General features: G+C 42.7%; 1 protein-coding gene across 1 annotated transcript in view; it reads right to left on the bottom strand.

Moving 5' to 3' along the window:
- The window catches only part of LOC129025044 (ferritin heavy chain-like), a 67,958-nt gene that overhangs the window by 17,586 nt on the left and 31,584 nt on the right, over positions 1-18,788 (bottom strand). The gene's annotated exons all lie outside the window — the stretch shown is intronic.

The following is an 18,788-nucleotide window of genomic DNA, read 5'->3' as shown; positions in this document are numbered from 1 at the left end:
CCTTGAGGAAGGACCCCAGTTCACTACCAAAAATTTATACTTTTAGTTTTTCTCCCAGCCTTCCTCAAGTGAATCTGTGACCTTTTACCAGGTTAACTGTGCACTGGGGAAAAGGAAATAATCAGATCTTTCAGGGACTACTATACATTGGCTCTGAACTGGCACTAGTTCCAGGAGACCCAAAACATCACTGTGGCTGACCAGTCAAAGTGGCAGCTTATGGAGCCCAGGTGATCAATGGAGTTTTAGCTCAGGTCCATCCCACAATGGGGCTAGTGGGTCTCCAAAACCATCCCGTGGTTGTTTTCCCATTTCTAGAATGCATAATTGGAATTGACATACTTGGCAGTCTGCGTAATCCCAACATTGGCTCTCTGACCTGTGAAGTGAGAACTGTTAGGGTTGGAAAGGTCAGGTAGAAGCCCCTAGAAATCCTCTACCAAGGACAATAGTAAATCCAAAGCAATGCTGCATTCCTGAAGGGACTGCAGAGATTAGTGCCACCATCAAGGACTTGAAAGAGGCAAAGGTGGTGGTAATTCCCACCACATCCCCATTCAACTTTTCTATTTGACCTGTATAGAACACAGAGGAATCTTGGAGAATGACAAGATTACCAAAAGATTAAGCCGGTGATGGTTTTAAAATCCAATTGCAGCTGCTTTACCAGATGTTGTTTTCACTGCATCAGCAAATTAAAACATCATCTGGTCCCAGGTATGCATCTGGCCTGGTATGCATCTGGCAGATGTCTTTTACCTCCATCCTTGGTGTTGACCTAAAATAAGAGGCTGAGGCACAATAAATAATTTAAAGCGTTCACTTGAGCCAAAATGCAGACAGCTGTGAGGAAGAGTGAGACACAAGTACACTTGGATATGAGCTCTGTCTGGCCTTTGTTATAAGCAAATTTTTTTTTTTTTTTAGTTTTTGTGAGTACATAGTATGTGTATATATTTGTGTAGTACATGAGATGTTTTGATACATGCATGCAATGTGTAATAATCACATCATGGAGAATAGGGTATCCATCCTCTGAAGCATTTATCTTTTGAGTTACAAGCAATCCAATTATACTCTTTTAGTTATTTTATAATATACAATTATTATTGACTATAGTCGCATTGTTGTGAAATCAAATAGTGTCTTATTCATTCTTTCTAACTATTTTTGTACACATTAACTATCCCCACCTCCCCTCCAGACCCCAATACCCTTCCCAGACTCTGGTAACCATCCTTCTACTCTCTACGTCCATGAATTCAATTGTTTTGATTTTTGGATCCCACAAATAAGTGAGAATATGCGATGTTTGTCCTTCTGTGCCTGGCTTATTTCACTTAACATAATGATCTTCATTTGAAGTCTAGGGTGACACCCAGAGTTCTTGGTCTCACGGCCAAGGAAATCAAGGATGTGGACATACCAAAGATGAGGTTTAGAGCAGAAATTTAATAGGAGAAAGAGAACAGTTGTTTGGTACAGAGAAGGGTCCCGGAAAAAGGGTTGCCATCCCACAGTGAAATGCAGGGCTTTTTATAGATGAGCTAGTGGGGAGGCGGTATCTGATCTACATAGGGCACAAAAAACCGGTTAGGACCATGTGTGCCATCTGCATATGGTGGGAATCTCTGGCAGCCCTCACCCCAACCTTTTATTATGCAGGTGAGTCCTCAGCCTGAGCTACTCCATGTTGCTTGTTTCTTACTGTGCATGTGCTAAAAAAAGGGGCAGTGGAACTCCCATGGTGAACATGCCTGGTCCCAGGTAGCCCCTTCTATCTGTGCAGCTGCTGGCATACCCCTCAGTGCAAGCTTCCAGCTTCCTTATCCTTGTTTGCAGCTCAATCTTCCAGGCTGCTCTTTGTTAGAAAAGAATTGATTTCTTGGGCTGCTTTTTGTTAGAAGGGAAGTTCTGCTGAGGACTCTTTGCCCTCATTACCTGCCTAAATATCTTTCTTTTTCCCTCCTGTATTATATGGATCACATTTACTTTATCCATTCATCTGTTGATGGACACTTATGTTGCTTCCAAATCTTAGCTATTGTGAACAGTGCTGCAACAAACATGGGAGTGCAGATATCTCTTTGATATCCTGGTTTTTGTTTTTGTTTTTTTCCTTTTGAGTATATACCCAGCACTAGAATTGCTGGATTACATGGTAGCTCTATTTTTAGTTTTTTGAGAAACTGCCAAACTGTTCTCCATAGTGGTTGTGATAATTTATATTCTCACCAACAGTGAGAATATAAACCAGCATTTGTTATTGCCTGTCTTTGGATATAAGCCATTTTAATTGGGGTGAGATGATATCTCGTTGTTTTGATATGCATTTCTCTGATGATCAGTGATGCTGAGCATCTTTTCATATCCCTGTTTGCCATTTGTATGTCTTCTTTTGAGAAATGACTATTCAAATCATTTGCGATTTTTTGATTTATTAGATTTTTTTCCTATAATGTGGGTTGAGCTCCTTATATCTTCTGGTTATTAATCCCTTGTCAGATGGGTAGTTTGCAAATGTTTTCTCCCATTTTTTAGGTTGTCTTTTCACTTTGTTGATTGTTTCCTTTGCTGTGCAAAAGCTTTTTAACTTGATGTGATCCTATTTGTACATTTTTGCTTTGGTTGCCTGTGTACAAGCAGATTTTTAAAGGCAAAACAGGGGGACAGAGAGTGGGCTGATACAAAGTTGTTTGTCAGGAATTCTCTTTGGTTTATAGAAATAATATTGGTTAGTGATTGGCTATATATTGTTAATCTATAAGGCTTGGGTTATCTTGTCTTGTGCAGTATTGTTAATTTATAGCTACTTGTGGCAATAGCAAGCAGTTTCTGTCATCAAATCCCAAAATTTTGGTTCATGTATTCAATGCACAGTAAGCCAAACCCTGACACATCAGTGCTTAGGAGCAGAGGAAGGTGTATTCAATTTAGCCAAAGCAAGAGATCAGGACAGACAGTCTCTCAAATCTGATCTGCCTTTGAACATAATTGGAGGATTTTATGAATAAGGTAGGAATGCGGGAGGTGGGATCATCAAAGTTTTTTGTGCCCCTCGGACTCTAGATGTCATCAGTCCTGATCAAACTTTTGGATGCCATCAAGGAGATCTGCATGACTTAAGGATCATTCTTCTTTAAAACAGAAACAGGTTCATCAATCTTGAGAGCAGGTCCAGGGTTCAGGATATGAAGTTAATCAATTACTAGTGATTACTCTCTACAGAAATGATTACGTACCAGCAAGCATGCATGGATAAGGAAAAGGACAAAGACAAAGGAGACTAAGTAAAACAACCTGATACTTAAAATAAGGGCTCGGTTACAACATCCTCAATGTCATTGTTCCATTTCTCAATCTTGAGGAGTGGGTATGTTGATTCATTATAACTATTTCCTGCTGGTAAGGGCCATTGCTAGGGGTCCAGGGAATGGCACTTATTTACCTGCAGTTGAAAACATTCATGTGTTCTGGGACTTACAGAAGCAATTCTTTGCAGTATCATTGAACAAGGTGTTAGGATCCTCTGAGAGAGGTGATTTTGAAATCTTATACATATAGTGCAGCAGCAATATAATCCACAACAAAGGAGTATGCCTATTCCTATAATCAAAGCTAGAATTATTAATTTTTTTCCATCAAGGGAGTATAGAGTTGCACCAAGAAGATAACCATTGGTTTAGCAACATCATGGGGTCAGACATGGTATTAATTTGTGAATATCTTTAAAGTTTCCTGTATTGTCTGGGATGTATACAAGACATTTGTTTCTGATTATGGCATAGGTTCCCCTTTGTGTAGCTGTGAGGACATTGAGGGTCATGCAGTTCTGCAAGATTGCCTTTCTCATCATGGTCATTTCAGAGGTCATTAAAGAGATGCCTCTGAATGCATTCTTTAGCATATGCTGCATATAGTTTGAGAGGGTCCTGGTATGCCAGATAACATTTTCTAAACTAACTTAGGGAACAGAAATGGATAGGAGATGGTCATAACAGTGGAAACCAACCTGGTCCATTGGTACAACACATATTGGAAATCTGCAGGCTGTCCATCTGTGTTTTCCAAATGAAACTGGACCCAGGGGAAACCCACGGTGCACCATTCTATCCATTCAATAAGGTAGTCAGGGCCAAAGACCAGTGTCACATAGCCATTTAGTTCCATTTGGGGCTAGTCATCGAATTCCTAGCCTCTGTGTCCAATCAGTAGAAAACCAGTCAGTTTGTTGCAGCACTAGAGTATGTTGACATTGTTGTGGGGGCATCCAGCCCATATTATTAATATTTGGGCAATGATCATAAGTTATTTTTTTTTGTTCCTAAGGTGTCAACTTGATTTAAGTAGCTGGTGGTGGGTGTCATCCAAAGGAAATCATCCCAAACTAAATGGAAACCTTCCTCAGTATAGTGACTGTTAATAGTCAAAACTTTGGGGGTTGCCAAGAACTCATTCAGGAGAGGAGCAGCATATTCAGAAGTTTGTCGAATAGTCTGATTTATAGTAAAAGGTTTTCTGTGACCTCGGTTTTGGAGGGTTACATTAATGACAGGCCATAACCTTTCATTTTCTTGTGTTAGAACACCAGGGACCTGATTTTCTTGTAAATTGTTTTTCATTAAGATTTGTAAATGTACTCAGTCATTTCCTTGTAGAGGTGAGACTCACCAAGGTAATCCAGAAATGCAAGATATAGGTAGCAGCCCACAAACCCCACAAGCTTCCTGTTGTAGGCTATCTGTATAATGCTGTGCCCATTGTAGGAAAAGATTGGTTTCAGGAGACACCATAAGCCCATATATTACTATGGGGATTAGCAAGAATATCATAATTAAATGATAGAAGGCCTTACTTATTTGCAAAGTTTTTCTTAAAGAGCAGCTTCAAGTTTTCAGTTGGTTCACAGGTCCATTTAGGTTGATTACCTCACACATCGAGCTGAGGAGGGGCAATCTTTACCTATGGGTATAATGTACCCAAAGTTTAACCACAGCCAATTTGATAGATAAATGAGTGGTCAGGAGGACCTCATAGGGTCCTATCCATTGAGGGACCAGTTGATGATCCAGTCCAGTTTCCCTCCAGGTCTTGAGTAGGACTTGGTCTCTGGCCTGGAAAGGGTGAAGTGGCATGTCCATGGGGAAGGCCAACCTGTCAGAAGCAAACTCTTGAACAGAGGTTACTTTTTAATTTGGCAATTTAATTTCAAAAGCACTCAATTGGAGCCTTCTTTAGGGAGCAACCTGAATTTTCAGCAGGGCAGAGGGCAGTACCTTGTCCCAAGTTAGATTGGTTTCTTGGCACATCTTAGCAATTGTTCTTTTTATAGTATGATTCATTTTTTTCAATCTTTCCTGTGGATTGTGGATACCATGCTGTGTAAAGTTTCTATTCAATGTCTAGGATCTGAGACATTTCCTGTACTACCTGAGAGACAAATGTTGTATTGTTGTCACTCTGAATATCAAAGGGAGTCCATACCAGGGGATTATCTCTTTAAGTAAGCTGTGGGCCATTTCAGGTAGGGTATGCCTCCATCCATCCTGTAAATGTGTAAACAAACAAACAAAAAGATATCTATAGCCTTTGGGCACTCACAGCATTGTTGTGAAATCAACTTGCCAATCCTCATATGGAGAATCTCCTCAAGAGTCCCCTGAACAGGGGGTAGGGGTCCAGTTTTAGGATGGTTTTGAGCACAGAGAGTGCACTGATGGATCATATTTTGGATTACCCATTGCATATTGGGACTAATCAAGTACTAATGTAGCCATTAAAGGGTTGCATCTTTTCTGTAATGGGTACGGATGAAACTTGCTCACTATTTTTTTTTTTTAGGCAGAGTCCTGTTCTGTCACCCAGGATGGAGTGCAGTGGTGCAATCTCGGCTCACTGCAACCTCTGCCTCCCAGGTTCAAGTGATCCCATGCCTGGCTAGTGTTTTTGTATTTTTTGAAGAGACAGCGTTTCGCCATGTTGGCCAGGCTGGTCTCGAACTCCTAGTCTTAAGTGATCCACCTGCGTCGGCTTCCCAAAGTGCTGGGATTACAGGCATGAGCCACTGCGCCAAATCACTGTATCTTTAAGGAGGGCTCCAGGAACCAACATGATGCCTCCCAAATTACATATCTAGCCTGGATGGCCTGGGGCTGGGGACGTAAATCTCCAATCCTTGGGCCACTTTAAATGTCCTTCAGTATAGCAAGGTTGAGACTTACTTAGTAAGATCAACCTGCGGTACAAACAGGGCTAAGAAGGCCTCAAGTTCCAATGTTTTTGCAGCCTGTTTCGCTGCCAGGTTGGCATGTTGATTTCCCCTTTTTGATGGCTAGGATAGTGGATGATAGCCACAACTCTGGGGGCATTTACAGATTCTTATAAGGCCAAAATATCAGAGACATATTTGATTTCCTTGTTGTCACTAGTCAAAGGCCCTCTCTCATTCTAAGTAGCCGCATGGGCATGTGCCACAGAGAAAGCATATTTCGAGTCTATATAAATATTCCCAATTTTGTTCTTATCCAATTGGATGACAAGAGTAAGGCAATGAGCTCAGGCTGTTGAGCTGAGGTACTGAGGTGTCTGGCAATAAGGCTTTGGCTTTCACAGTGCCTTGTAAGGTACCGACCACACATACCCCGCATGATGACTTCCATGGTCCTTGAAGCTGCTTTCATCTGTGAACAGTTTCAGGTCAGGATGTGCCAAGAGCTAATACACCAGGTTTGGTCAGCTGGAAAAGATCTGCTGAATATTCTGAAGAAAATTATGTGTAGCCCCGGCTCCGTTTCTGTAGGCTTTTAGGTAGTAGTGTTAAGAACTGAGACCGCCTTTATTCTTAACTCTGGTTCGTAAAGGAACATAGCCTGGATTTCCCTAACCTCCCTGGAGTCAGCTAATACCCCTCCTTTTTGCTGTAAGAGAGGAAGGATGTGATGCAGTGTGTGAATGGTGATGGCTGTCTGAGAGTTAACTTTTCAGCCTCCTAGAGGAGGTAACAAGTTGCAACCACTGCTTGGAGGCAGGGAGGCCAACCCTTCACCACCTGATCAAGCTATTTAGTGAAATAAACAATTGATCTCCAGTAAGGTCCCAAACTTTGAGCTAGGACTCCCAAGCTCATGCCTTGTTTTTCATGCACAAATACATCAACAAATTTTCTGACATTTGGAAGACCCAGGGCAGGAGCAGTCATTAACTTTTCTTTGGCTTTATTAAAAGAATTTTGGCATTCTGAGGTCCCAACCAAGGGTTCAGATTCCTTTCCCTTTAGGACCTCATAAAGAGGTTTTACTGTAAGTTCAAAATTTGGAATCCAAATTCAACAAAATCCTACTATACTTACAAACCCTCACAGTTGTTTGCAGGCAGTGGGGACGGCTGCCCAGGCTATTGCCTCTCAGCAGTCTGGGAGGAGATTTCTTTGTCCCTTAGTTGGTTCAAACTCCAAGTATTTGGAGATCAGGGCTTGGGAGATTTGGGCTTTTTCTTTTGGAAATCTGATAGCCTCTTTCTGTTAGAAAACTCAGTATTTGGATGGTATTTTCAAGGGAATCTCTAAGACCCTTACTAGAAACAAAGGTATCATCTTGTAAAAGCATTCTTCTTTCAGTCAGAAGTCCCTTAAGTCCCATGCCAAAATCTCCCAAAGGTTGTGGGTAAATTTTAAAAATCCCTGAGATAACACTCTCCAACAGTACTGCTAATTCACCTGCATTCCTGGTCTTGGCCATTCAAATGCAAAGACCTCGTGTGACTCCGTATCTAGCAGTATGCAAAAGAAGGCATCTTTCAGATCCAGAATTATAAACCATGTAATGATTTACCTTGTCTTATCTCCTGATAAGCTTGTCAGCATGGTATAGGGATTAGGTACCATAGGGTGTATTTCCTGGACTAGTTCATGAATAACCCTGAAGTCTTGAACAAGCCAGTAGTCATCTGAACAGGGCTTGTGAACCAGCAAGACAGGAGTGTTGTAGGGGAAGTGACAGGGCTGAATTAGTCCTTGTCCCAAAAAGGCTTCCAAGAGCAGCTGAATGCCCTTTCATGCTGCCTCCTTTAATGGGTGTTGTTTTAGATTAGGTATTCTGTGTCCCTCATTTATTTTTTACAAGCTTGGCTGTGACCATTCTCCCCAGCTTCCCTGAAGCCCAAATATCTTCCCTTAGCCTCATGAGAATTTTCTCTGGAATGTCCTAAACTTCTGTATTTTCTGGTTGGAGTTGGAGCTTTTGAAACCTGCAAGCTTGTTCAGGAGGAACCCCTATGTCTAGGTGTCTGGAGGAAAAGACAAATTGAGCACACAATTTGGCAAGCAAATCCTGGCCCAGGAGGGGCACTGGGAATCCAGGTACATACAGGAAACTGTTTCAGGCTGGTCTCTCCTAAATGGCAATCTAAGGGTTGTAGAAAGGGGCAAATAATGGCATCTTCCAATATCCCCATAACAATCTTGGTTTCTCCCATAATTGGGAAGAGACAAATGTTAATTACTGATCATGTGGCAACTTATCATTTAAGAAATCAATCATTCTGTTCCCCAATATCAATTGTATCTTGGGTTTCTGTGGGGATACAGGTACTGGTCATTCAAAGTCTCAGGGACACCTTGGGCCATATCAACTTTCATCTCAGTCTTTTCCCCTTCCCATCATCTGATTCTGAGGAAGAGTTGTGCTTGACAGCCACTTTGGTCAGTTTGGGATGGCCCTTTTTCCGATGTCCTTCTTCCTTACAATAAGTGGACTGGTTCTTCCCTAAGGTGGGGTGGATTCTCCTTTTGCTTTGATTTTTTTTCATTTCTTTTAGGTTGAAAGTCAAGCACCATCACCAACATGGATACTTGTTGCTTTAACTTGTGCTTTTCCTGATCCTTATCCCAAGCATAGTACACCCTAAAAGCTAACTAGACTAAATGTGAGTTTGGCAACGCAATGGCTTCATCTATCTTTGGCAATTTTCTTTGAATATCAGGGACACTCTGACAGATGAAGCTCATATTAACCATTCTCTGATTTTCCAGTTCCACCTGCAAACTTTTGATATGTCTGATAGTCTTTCCAAGAATTGTGAAGGCCTCGTTTGGTTGTTGCTGTACCTCCTGTACTTTACTAAGGCTCTTGGAGGGACCCCTTTCTTTAAACCTTCAAGGATACAATTTTAATAGTGCTCTAAGTGGGGAAGACCTCCATTATTTACATCCTAACTGGGTTTCGTGGTGCGGACTGACTGCATTGGCTCGGGGAGATTATTTCCATCCTCAAGATGGAGCCAGGTTGCTTCCTCTTTAGTTTTTTTTTTATGACAATGTACCTTTTATTTGCTGTGAGCAGTACATTTAACAAAGCCTGGATATCTGCCCATGTGGGATAATAGGTCAGAAGTATGGATGAGAATTGCTCAGCCATTTACTTGGGGTCATCTTGATTGGAGGGATTATTGCTTTTCCAATTGAACAGATCTGAAGTGGGAAAAGTGGAGTGCACCCACATCATATCAGCCAAATGCTCATTCACATTATCCTAACAGGGGATTAGCAGAGAGGGAACTGCCCTACCTAGGGGCCTGTGGCTCCCTGGCCAAATTTTGTTACCTGTCAGGTACAAGAAGAATCCATAACCTATCCTGATTTTTCCCCCATGAGGGATTGGGGGTGTCCTCCTCCTGCTCCACATGTTCCATAAGGAGGGGGATGTGCTGGAGCCACAGGTGGCAGAGGAAGGGGCAGAGGAGCAGGATGATTATTCGGGGGATTCAAGGTACTGATCAGCACCTTATCCTCTACGTCTAATGGTGGAAAGTCTAAAACCGTAGGTTTGGGCTGTTCTTCCTTTTGCGGCATCAAGTTATACTACACCTCTTTTGAGCAGGTTTATTCTGACACAAAAGCATAAAAATCTGAACATATGGGATCTCATCCCATTTTCTCTCCCTCTTACAAAACAGTTCTAGTTGCATTATAGTAACATAATTTAAAGACCCATTCACAAGCCACTTTACCCCAGAATCTAAGGCATATTGAGGCCAAGCAGTGTAATAATAATAATAATAATGAAAACATTTTCTTTTTCCTCATGGACTCCTAGCTGAAAGTGGCCCAATTCTGGAAAACACAGCCAAAGAAGGCTGCACTCTGAGACTGATCCTGAATTTCCCACATTCAATCCTTCCACACACACACAAAACCAAACTACTGCAGGTACAAAAACAAGCAAATCAGTATAGGCTACCGTTCTACTTACTCTCCCAAATGGGCTCTCTTCAAAATACAAATGGAGAGAATGAGAGATTTGGTTGCGCATGTGTAACAACTTGCCCTTCAAATCAAAACTGAAAATTGAGGAAGCAGTCCAAGGTGTTTCTCTGCTCCAAGCTTCTAGGGTGCCAAGGGCAGCTGACACCCACTGAGAAGGGTGACCCCAGGGCTTACCCCAAGCAACACACCCAGGCAGCTGTGTGGATGCCCATTTGCCCAACCTGACTGGGACCTACTGGCCATGAGCACATGTGTCCTGCTGCAGTCATCAAAATCTGTTATCGATTCCTGAAATTTAGGCTCATGTGCCTGATGCACATTAAGCCAAACAGACATTTCAGTGCTTAGGAGCAGAGAAAGGTTTATTCAATTTGGCCAAAGTTAGAGGGCAGGTGAGACAGTCTCAAATCTGAAACTGGGGACTTTTATGAGTAAGGTAAGACTTTTATGAGTAAGGGGACTTTTATGAGTAAGGTAAGAATGTAGGAGGTGGGATCCTCCAATGATCAAATCTCTTTGCACTCCCTGGAATCTAGATCTCATCAGTTCCAATCAAACTTCTGGATGTCATCAAGGAGGTCTGCAAGACCTATAGATCACTGTTCTTTAAAAGAAAAACAAGTTTATCGATTCTGAGGGTAGCTCCAGGGGTCAGGATTTGAAGTTTATCAATAACTAGTGTCTACCCTCTGTAGAAATGACTAGATACAAGCAAGCATGCATGGATGAGGAAGAGGACAAAGAAAAAAGACAATAAATAAAACAAACATCTTATGATCTTTATAATAAGGGCTTGGTTATATTTCAAGAGATGAATACATAGCTCAATGGGGGAAGGAGGATATGACTGCTGTCTCAATTTAATGCCTCTCTGGACCTGATAATTTAAAAGGGCTCACATTCCTCAGATAAAATTGCTTTTCTTTCTTCACTGCCCATATGCCCACCAGAAGCAGTTTGCTTTCAGCTGGAAAGGCCAGCAATATACCTTCACTGTCCTAAATCAGAGGTATATCAACTCTCTAACCCTATGTTATAATTTCATTCTCAGGGCTCTTGATTGCCTTTTCCTTCCACAAGATATCACACTTGTCCATTATACTGAGGACCTAGTGAGCACCAAGTAGCAACTACTCTAGGGTTATTGGTAAGAATTTTGTGTGCCAGTGGATGGGAAATAAATCCAACTAAAATTCAGTGTCCTTTTACCTCAGTGAAATTTCTAGGGGTCCAGTGGTATGGGACATGAAGATATTCCTTCTAAGGTAAGGGATAAGTTGTTGCACCTGGCCCCAGCAACAACAACAACAAAAGAGGCACAATGCCTCATAGGCCTCTTTGGATTTGGAGGAATACCCAAATGATATTCCTCATTTGGGTGAGTTACTTCAACTCAAGTACTGAGTGACCTAAAAAGCTGCTAGTTTTGAGTGGGGCCCAGAAAAGGAGAAGGCTCTGCCATAGGTTCAGGCTGATCTGCAAACTACTCTGCTCTTGGGTCATATGATCCAGCAGATCCAATGGTGCTTGTTATCAGTGTCAGATAAAAATGCTGTTTGGATCCTTTGGCAGGCCTCTATGAGTGAAACACAGAGAAGACCCTTGGGATTTTGGAGCACACCCTGCCACCCTCTGCTCTTTTACCCATGACTCTTTTAAAAGGAGAGTAGTTATCTACTCTCCTTTTGAAAAATAGCCCTTGGCCTGCTACCGGGCCTTATTGGAAACTGAATATTTGACTATGGGTCACCAAGTGACCATGCGACCTGAACTGCCTATCACAAACTGGGTGTTATCTGACCCACCAAACCATAAAGTTGGGTGTGCACAGCAGGACTGCCTGCATCATCAGTTGGAAGTGGTATATATGTGATCGAGCTGAATGGACTCTGAAGGCATAAGTAAGTTACATGAAGAAGTGGACCAAATGCCCATGTTCCTCACTCCTGCTACACTGCCTTCTCACTCTCAGCCTGCACCCATGGCCTCATGGTGAATTCCTCACACTTAATTGACAGAGGAAAAGAAGACTAGGCTAGGTTTATAGACGATTCTGCACAATATGCAGGCACCACCCCAAACTGAACAGCTACAGGACTATAGCCCTTTTCTGGGATATTCCTGAAGGACACTCATAAAAAGAAATCCTCTTAGTCTGCAGAACTCCAAGCAACAAACCTATTTGTTCACTTTGCTTAGAAAGAGAAATGTCCAGATGTGATTATATACTGATTTATTCCCTGTGGCCAATGGTCTGGTTGAATGATCAGAGATTGAAAGGAACATGATTGGAAAATTAGTGACAAGAAAATTTGGAAAAGAGGTTATATGAATAAGCCTCTCTCAATGTGCAAGAAATGTGAAGATATTTGTGTCCCATTTGAATGTTCACCAAAGGGTGACCTCAGCAGAGTAGGACTCAAATAATCAAGTGGATAGGATGACCTTTTCTGTGGATACCACTCAGCCTCTTTCCCCAGCCGCCCCTGTCATTGCCCAGTGGGCTCATGAACAAAGTGGCCATAGTGGCAGAGACGCAGGTTATACATTGGTTCAGCAATGTAGAGTTCCACTCATCAAGGCTTACCTGGCTATAGCCATGACTGAGAGCCCAATCTCCCAGCAGCAAACACTGAGCCCCTGGTTTGAAGCCATTTCCCAAGGTGATCAGCCAGCTCCTTGGTGCCAGGTTGATTACATTGGACCACTTCTACCAAGGAATGAGCAGCCTTTTGTTCTTACTGGAATAGCACTTACATTAGATACAGATTTGCTTCCATCCATGGACTTACAGAATGCTTTACACACTGCCATGGTTTCCACACGGCATTGCTTCTGATTTAGAACTTCACTTTGTAACAAAAGAAGTGTGGCAATGGGCCCGTGCTCATGAAATTCACTGGTGTTACCATGTTCTCTACCATCCTGAAACAGCTGATACAATGGTAGAATGGCCTTTTGAAGACTTCCTTACAGTGCCAGCTAGGTGGCAATACCTTGAAGAGCTGAGGATAGGTTTTCCAGAAGGCCTCTACTCAGCATCCAATATATATGCTGCTGTTTCTCCCATAGCCAAGATTCATGTCTCCAAGAATCAAGTCAAGGAAATGCGAGTGGCACCACTCACTATTACCAATAGCGACCTGCTAGCAACATTTTTGTTTCCTGTTTCCACCACCTTCACCCCTGCTAGGCTAGAGGTCTTAGTTCCAGAGGGAGAAATGCTTCCATCTAGAGACACAACAATGATACCATTGAACTGGAAGTTAAGAGTGCCTCCTGGCCACTTTGTGCTCCTCATTTCTCTGAATCTACAGGCAAAGGGAGTTTCTGTGCTGGCTGAGGTGATTGATCCTGACTACCAAGGGCAAACTGGAGTACTACCCCACAATGGAAGTAAGGAAGAGTATGTCTGGAATGCAGGAGATGAAAAACTACAACAGCCCAATTCAAGCAGGACTCCTAATGGCCCAGACACTTCAGGAATGAAGATTTGGTTTACCTTATCAGGTAAAGTATGGCAACCAGCAGAGGTGCTTGTTGAAGGCATAGGGAAAACAGAATGGGTAGTGGAAGAAGGTAGTTATAAATATCATGCATAACCATGTGAACAGTTATAGGAATGAGGATTCCAATTGTCATGAGTATTTCCTCCTTAGTTTGTAACAAATACATTTGTGTGTGTGTGTGTTTGTGTTAAGCAAATATCTTTGTTTTCTTTCCTCATTTCCTTATCATGTAAGATGTATTAACTTTGTATCATAGCATTTAAGTATTGTTAATTTTATATCTTAGTATTTAAGTTATAGGATATCAGGGAGAAGAATAAACATCAATCAATCAAGGACTTTGCCTCCTCTTTTGGGGAAAGGGTTAGTGTATTTTTGGTTGTACCCAGTATAGTTAGATGTTAGATGGAATTATGACCTTGTTATTGTCTTTATTTAGAGATTAAATATGGTTTAAGGAGATGTTTATGGATGACAAGCTGACAGGTAAACTTGGTGATGATAGAAATGATATAAACAAAGAATCAGAACCATTAACATTCGTGGTTCTTTCTTATATTAACATAATTATTACAGTGTATGTTGGTAGCCAGTGTGCTATGTTTGTGAGTTAGGAACAACTGGATTAAAAAGAACGTTTTGAACCCTAAGCAGTATATTAGTGGAGGAGATTCTGAAGACTTTTTTGAACTGTTAAGATGAGGAGCTATGAAATTGGATACCAATAGGAGATGTTATATTACAGTGGCTTTTCAATTATGTTCATCCAATTTTATGGTTTGGAGAGGTGACTTGGACTGACCTGAAATAAGGAGGGTTGATGAGAAAGGTCACAGATGGTGGGATTCAAGCTTCACACTTCTGTAGTCAACAACATTCCCATCTGTGTAATACATTAGAGTTCCATGAAAATTGTTTCAAAGTTAGGTCTCATTGCTAAAAACTTAAAAAAATCATAGCATAGACTAATAAAGATGTTAAGTACCATGGGACTTTAGGCAAGAAGAATCTCTGGGAGCTTAAGGTTAGACAACTAGTTAGAAGATTAGAAGGATACCATTTTCAGTCTGATTGAAAAATTCCCAGGGACAAAGGCTATAGACACTTACTTTCTAATCTCAGTGTTTCACACAAAATAGGAATTTTATAAATATCTATCATCTGGACTGTAGAAAGAAATAAGGTTAGATAAACTCACGGGACCAGATTACAAAGGGTTTTGAAAGTTGCTGTCAGGCCTCTGAGCCCAAGCTAAGACATCATATCCCCTGTGACCTGTACGTATACATCCAGATGGCCTGAAGCAAGTGAAGAATCACAAAAGAAGTGAAAATGGCTGGTTCTTGCCTTAACTGAGCGATTAACCTTGTGAAATTCCTTCTCCTGGCTCAGAAGCTCCCCCACTGAGCACCTTGTGACCCCCTCCCCTGCCCGCCAGAGAAAACCCCCCTTTGACTGTAATTTTCCACTACCCACCCAAATCCTATAAAACAGCCCCACCCCTATCTCCCTTTGCTGACTCTCTTTCAGACTCAGCCTGCCTGCACCCAGGTGACTAAAAAGCTTTATTGCTCACACAAAGCCTGTTTGGTGGTCTCTTCACATGGACACGTGTGACATTTGGTGCCGTGACTCGGATCGGGGGACCTCCCTTGGGAGATCAATCCCCTGTTCTCCTGCTCTTTGCTCTGTGAGAAACATCCACCTACGACCTCGGGTCCTCAGACCAACCAGCCCAAGGAACATCTCACCAATTTTAAATCGGGTAAGCGGCCTCTTTTTACTCTCTTCTCCAACCTCTCTCACTATCCCTCAACCTCTTTCTCCTTTCAACCTTGGTGCCACCCTTCAATCTCTCCCTTCTGTTAATTTCAATTCCTTTCCTTTTCTGGTAGAGATAGAGGAGACGCGTTTTATCTGTGAACCCAAAACTCCGGCACCAGTCATGGACTCAGGAAGACAGTCTTCCCTTGGTGTTTAACCACTGCGGGGATGCCTGCTTGATTATTCATCCATGATTCAGAGGTGCCTAATCACCACGGGGACACCTGCCTTGATCCTTCACCCTTAGTGGCAAGCACCACTTTCCTGGGGGGCAAGCACCCTCTACCCCTTCTCTGCGTGTCTCTACCCTCTCTTTTCTCTGGGCTTGCCTCCTTCACTATGGGCAACCTTCCACCCTCCATTCCTCCCTCTTCTCCCTTAGTCTGTGTTCTCAAAAACTTAAAACCTCTTCAACTCACACCTGACCTAAAACCTAAATGCCTTATTTTCTTCTGCAACACTGCTTGGCCACAATACAAACTTGATAATGGCTCTAAATGGCCAGAAAACAGCACTTTCAATTTCTCCATCCTACAAGATCTAGATAATTCTTGTCATAAAATGGGCAAATGGTCTAAGGTGCCTGATGTCCAGGCATTCTTTTACACATTGGCCCCTCCCTAGTCTCTGTTCCCAATGCAACTCGTCCCAAATCTTCCTTCTTTCCCTCCCACCTGTCCCCTCAGTCCCAACCCCAAGCATCACGAGTCTTTTCAATCTTCCTTTTCTACTGACCCATCGGACCTCTCCCCTCCTCCCCAGACTGCTCCTCCTCAGGTCACTCCCTGCCAGGCTGAATCAGGCTCCAATTCTTCCTCAGCCTCTGCTCCCCCACCCTATAATCTTTCTATCACCTCGCCTCCTCACACCCAGTCTGGTTTACAGTTTCGTTCTGCCACTAGCCCTCCCCAATCTGCCCAACAATTTCCTCTTAAAGAGGTGGCTGGAGCTAAAGGCATAGTCGAGGTTAATGTTCCTTTTTCTTTATCCAACCTCTCCCAAATCAATGAGCATTTAGGCTCTTTTTCATCAAATATAAAAACCCAGCCCAGTTCATGGCTTATTTGGCAGCAACCCTAAGGCACTTTACAGCCCTAGACCCTGAAGGGTCAGAAAGCCGTGTCATTCTAAATATGTGTTTTATCACCCAGTCAGCTCCTGACATTAGAAAAAAGCTTCAAAAATTAGAATCCAGCCCTCAAACCCCACAACAGGAATTAATCAAACTCGCCTTCAAGGTGTACAATAATAGAGAGGAGACAGCCAGACAGCAACGCATTTCTGAGTTACAATTACTTGCCTCTGCTATGAGACAAAACCCAGCTGCACCTCCAGCACACAAGAACTTCAAAATGCCTAAGCCTCACATGCCTAAGCCGCAGCAGTCAAGCATTCCCACAGGACCTCCTCCATCAGGATCTTGCTTCAAGTGCCAGAAATCTGGCCACTGGGCCAAGGAATGCCCGCAGCCCAGGATTCCCCCTAAGCCATGTCCCATCTGTTCGGGACCCCACTGGAAATTGGACTGTCCAACTCGCCCAGCAGCCACTCTCAGAGCCCCTGGAACTCTGGCCCAAGGCTCTCTGACTGACCCCTTCCCAGATCTTCTTGGCTTAGCAGCTGAAGACTGACGCTGCCCGATCGCCTCGGAAGCCCCCTGGACCATCACGGACACCGTCGAGTAACTCTCACAGTGGAGGGTAAGTCCATCCCCTGTTTAATCAATACAGGGGCTACCCACTCCACATTACCTTCTTTTCAAGGGCCTGTTTCCCTTGCCCCCATAACTGTTGTGGGTATTGATGGCCAAGCTTCAAAACTCCTTAAAACTCCCCCACTCTGGTGCCAACTTGGACAACATTCTTTTATGCACTCTTTTTTAGTTATCCCCACCTGCCCAGTTCCCTTATTAGGCCGAGACATTTTAACCAAATTATCTGCTTCCCTGACTATTCCTGGACTACAGCCACATCTCATTGCCACCCTTCTTCTAAACCCAAAGCCTCCTTCGCATCTTCCTCTCGCGTCCTCCTTCGCGTCTTCTCCACCTTAACCCACAAGTATGGGACACCTCTACTCCCTCCTTGGCAACCGATCACACACCCATTACTCTCCCATTAAAACCTAATCACCCTTACCCCACTCAATGCCAGTATCCCATCCCACAACAGGCTTTAAGGGGATTAAAGCCTGTTATCACTCGCCTGCTACAGCATGGGCTTCTAAAACCTATAAACTTGGTCGGGCGCAGTGGCTCACACCTGTAATCGCAGCACTTTGGGAGGCTGAGGTGGGCAGATCACGAGGTCAGGAGATTGAGACCATCCTAGCTAACACGGTGAAACCCTGTCTCTACTAAAAATACAAAAAATTAGCTGGGCATGGTGGCAGGTGCCTGTAGTCCCAGCTACTTGGGAGGCTGAGGCAGGAGAATGGCATGAACCCGGGGGGCGGAGCTTGCAGTGAGCCGAGATTGCACCACCGCACTCCAGCCTGGGTGACAGAGCGAGACTCCGTCTCATAAAAAAATAAATAAATAAATAAATAAAAGGCAAGTCCATATGGCCATAGCCAAATATGAACTTTTAAAAAGTGATCTATTATGACAGATGTTAGAATCATGGTATCCTTAAGGAAGGGGAATGAGGAAGCCTTCTGGAGTGCTAGAAATTTCTTGATCTAGGTTTTGGGTTTTATGATTGTAGTCATCAATGTGTAAGTTATATAACTTTTAGAAATTGCTATAGATTTTTAAAAGTACCTTTTAAAGACTATTTGGACAACTCTTTGAGGACTTTTGCTTATAAAATTAGGCTTATAATTTATATTTAAAATTCATCCTTGAATATGGAGTAAATAATTTTAATTCTTTATACCATATCAACTCACGTTCTTGGTTAGTGATGTGACAAACCAACTTTTAGTCTTTGAGGTAGCTCTACACATAGGAAGATGCCCTTTGGTCACAATGTTTTCATCTTGTGCTTATTTTTCAAATGCAAGCTGTTCTGCTAAGCAGGAAACAACAGGCTCCTTGGCGTCTACAGACAACACTATTCCCAGGACTTGACAAACTACACTATGCAGGGAGCTCAGTCTATTCCTTTAGAGCAATTGTTTCCATTTTGTATCATGCCAAAGTCATTCAAAAGTAGTACAGAAAGTTCTTTCTTATGCTGAGAACACTGAGGTTT

This window comes from Pongo pygmaeus, chromosome X (genome assembly GCF_028885625.2).
Source record: "Pongo pygmaeus isolate AG05252 chromosome X, NHGRI_mPonPyg2-v2.0_pri, whole genome shotgun sequence".
Classification (NCBI taxonomy): Eukaryota; Metazoa; Chordata; class Mammalia; order Primates; family Hominidae; genus Pongo; species Pongo pygmaeus.
The sequence above is the reverse complement of the archived record's forward strand: the minus strand, read 5'-3'. Positions and strand labels throughout refer to the sequence as shown.